Raw genomic sequence first — 3,397 nt, 5'->3', positions numbered from 1 at the left:
GAAGGAAGGAAGGAAGGAAGGAAGGAAGGAAGGAAGGAAGGAAGGAAGGAAAGAAAAGAAAAGAAAAGAAAAGAAAAGAAAAGAAAAGAAAAGAAAAGAAAAGAAAGAAAGAAATTAAACCCCTTAAAACTCTCAAATTATAATTTTATCCTCCCCAATCTCAGACTTTTTGGCTCATCTTATGATTAGCAAATACTGTATATTAAGATAAAATTTTTGACTGTAACTGAATTCTGCTTTGGTGAATTCAAGTAATCTTAGTAGGAACTTAAAATCTGATTCCTTTTAAATTGTAATCATTCTCATGTGATCAGTTGATTCACTTATTTAACAGTTAAAAGCTTCTTTAGCTTAGTTTAATTTGTTGTTTAAAAGTGAAGTTTAATGCAACACTGCATTTCATTCATGCATGTCCCACCGTTCTTTATTACTGGCACTTAATTATCTGTGCTAACAGAAGGATATATCAGTAAAGATAATCTAAAAATTATTTTTATTTTGTTAAGGAACACAATAGCTCTCCATTCCACAGAACAGAGCACTAACTTTATTTTTATTTATTTATATTTTAGAGACAGGGTCTCGCTCTATGGCACAGGCTGGAGTGCAGTTAAGCTATTATCATACCTCACTGCAGTCTCCAACTCCTGAGCTCAAATGATTGGTCCTGCCTCAACAGCCTAAGTAGCTACTAGTAGCAGTGTGCACCACTACATCTGCAAAGATGGGGTCTTTGTGGCCCTGGCTGCTCTTGAACTCCTGGCTGTAAGCAATCATCTCACCTTGACCTCCCAAAGTGACGGAATTACAGGAGTGAGCCACCACATCCAGACACTAATTTTCTGGTACAGTGGAGAAGGTCTTTCATGTCAGGGTCTAACTTACCATTCAATGTATATTTCAGCTACAGGAAAAAATCATGAATTCCTAAAACAAAACATCATGACGCTGCACAGTTTCTTTATCAAAGTCCTAGTGATCCTTCACATCTTAGTTCAAGCAATAAACAAATCCTGTAAAATTTCCAAGATCAAGTTCCCCTCCTCTGTGCTCCCACAGAACTACTGTACAGTCATACTAAGATAATAATAGTTGTTTATACATTAGTCTGATGACTAAACAGTGAGTTGTGGAGGGCAGATGCCATGTCAAGCTCATTCTTGCAATGTGAAGCTCTCTGTAATTTGTAATTTAAGTACGACAAATCACAAATTTTCCAAAAAAAGTTTTAAGATATTTGAGAGATTTTCTATTATAAAATTATTTTCCTATAATACAATGTCAAAATGTATGCAATTCTTGAACATACAGCAGATAAAGAGTTGTGTGAGGTGGGTATGGAGCGGACTAAATGCTGGCTACAGGAGAGTCATGGATGATGACTTTTGTGTCCATGTTTGTTACCTGACACCTTCATATAGAACATACCTGGGCATCCTCGTCCTTTATCTGGGAAAATAAGCCCTCTCCTAGGGTAGCAGAAAAAAGGAAACCATTTGTACTTGAGTAAGTAGGAATTCTTATTCAAGACACCTGACCCAGCATGAAACTGGATGAAAACCGAGACTAGTATTATGTCCGACAGTGACTGCTTCACACACCACCTCAGCAAATTTAATCCTCTCTAGAAATTAACTGCCATGTTTCTGAGACAATCTTATGAGCTTAAATAATTATGGAAAAAAATTATGACTCAAACCCAGGTCTTCTGAGTCTGGTGCTACTATACACCAGTGCTGTTTCCCGAAATGCTGTAGAGTTGTTAAATGAAAATATTATACTGACCCCATTTCTCAAATTAACTTTTTGCTATCTCAAGAAAAAGATCTAGTTACACCATGTGTGTGCCTTTTTAGTAACTGTACATTGTTTGATTTTTAAATCAAAAATTCATCTTTAACACCACCTCTTGGTTCTGGATAGAAACGTGGAGATTTAAAATAACATCTAATCAGAAAAATATCTAATCAATCCTACAAAATAGGGGGAAAAAACTCGCTAAATTTAGTTTTGACACATTTAACATTAATCGTGATGAACTTATTACTCTGATACTTTCCCACTATATTTACTTTGATACTTGGGAGAAAGTATTAAGTGCAGCATTTTGGGGTGAGTGGGTGGACACATTCATTTTCAATACGCAGTTTCACCAAAATGAGGGAGTTTCCTACTCCCGGCGCCTTCCATATTTTTACTTCTTAGGCCAACAGGTCCATCTTTAATACAATCAACTACTTCCAGTTGCAAACTCCACAATTCGCCACCACACAAAAATAACTCCCAGGGCGTCACGATATTCAAAAACTGGCGTTACCAACAAGCCAATCTTGGTGGAATCTAAGGGCCTGCCGAAGTCACTTCGACTCCAGGCCGGGCTGGGCGAGCCGGAGCCCTGCCCGCCTTCTCCCTGCACTCACTGGCGAGCTCACGCGCGACACCCGCTGCCCGCAGGGCTCGAGGACCCCCACCCCCCAGTACCGCGGCCCAAGAGGAGGCCGCCCCGCGTGTCAAAGGAGGGCTCAGGCCTTTTCCCCTTACCAGTCACACGTCCCTGAGGAAGACACACAATCTGCCCCCTCCACCCGCCACAAACCACTACCGGACGAAAGGCCCCTGGCAGGGGAAGCCTGCGCCGTGTCCCTCTTCGCACCGGTGGCCCCGTACCAAGCTCCTCCATCCTATCCGGAGAGGAAGCGGCCTCCGCGTCCGCAGGCCTCTTCGTTTCCTCCCCTCCCCCACTCGCGGCCTGGTCCCGAACTAGCTCCCGGGACTGAGAAGACCGAGCTCCGCAGCTCATTACCCCTGCTCCTGAGCCAGCACTGACCAGGGCGCGTTCCGCTCGCAGCGACCCGCACCGTCGCCTTCCTCCTCGGAGTTCTAGGCCCGTGACTGTGGAAAAGCAGTCCGCAGCGAAGCACAATGGCGCCCGCCCCTCTCCCGCATCCGGCGCAGAACCAGCCGCCACCGTTAAGTGCCCCTCCCTGCTCCTGCTCCCCCCACTTCGCGGACTTCCTGATTTCTCGCGAGAGTGGCGGCGCTGCGGGGATCGAGAGCTGCGGGCTGGCTGGACGTACCCCACCGCGGGGTGGTGCTCTGACAGCGGGAACCGTTGAAGGGCTGCCTCTAGGGAGTCAGCGAGACGCCACTGGTAAGCGGCAGCGGCTGGCTGGCCTGCGTGCGGGCAGCTGGGTTGGCGAGTGTGCGGGTGCCAAGAGCTGGAGGCCCGGCCCTGGGTGGTCATCTCCACTGGGTTGGCGTGCCCGCCCGGCTAGCGTCTCTGAGCCAGCCCCTTCCCTCCTGGGCGCCGGGTCCCCGCCCACAGGCTCTTGCCTACCTGCGGGCCCCGTACTCGAAATAACGCCCAGCTCTTTGGCTTTTTTTTTTTTTTTTTTTT

The 3,397-nt window shown here is 46.1% G+C and overlaps 1 protein-coding gene across 9 annotated transcripts in view; it reads right to left on the bottom strand.

The window, feature by feature from the left end:
• The window catches only part of MARCHF7 (membrane associated ring-CH-type finger 7), a 54,994-nt gene extending 51,757 nt beyond the window's left edge, over positions 1 to 3,237 (bottom strand). For 6 of the 9 annotated variants that reach the window (XR_005203303.1, XR_005203304.1, XR_005203307.1 and 3 more), the window contains exon 1: positions 2,804 to 2,974. The gene's annotated coding sequence lies outside the window, so the exon portion shown is untranslated. Of the gene's footprint in view, positions 1 to 2,803; positions 2,975 to 3,077 lie in introns of those variants that run through there. The other 3 variants (XM_037745484.1, XM_017546818.2, XM_037745489.1) reach the window with 3 other exon arrangements.
• Positions 3,238 to 3,397: the final 160 nt, after the last annotated feature.

The sequence above is a fragment of the Cebus imitator genome, unplaced genomic scaffold (genome assembly GCF_001604975.1).
Source record: "Cebus imitator isolate Cc_AM_T3 unplaced genomic scaffold, Cebus_imitator-1.0 Scaffold10, whole genome shotgun sequence".
Lineage (NCBI taxonomy): Eukaryota > Metazoa > Chordata > Mammalia > Primates > Cebidae > Cebus > Cebus imitator.
Note: the sequence above shows the minus strand (reverse complement) of the source record. Positions and strands in the feature narration are given on the sequence as shown.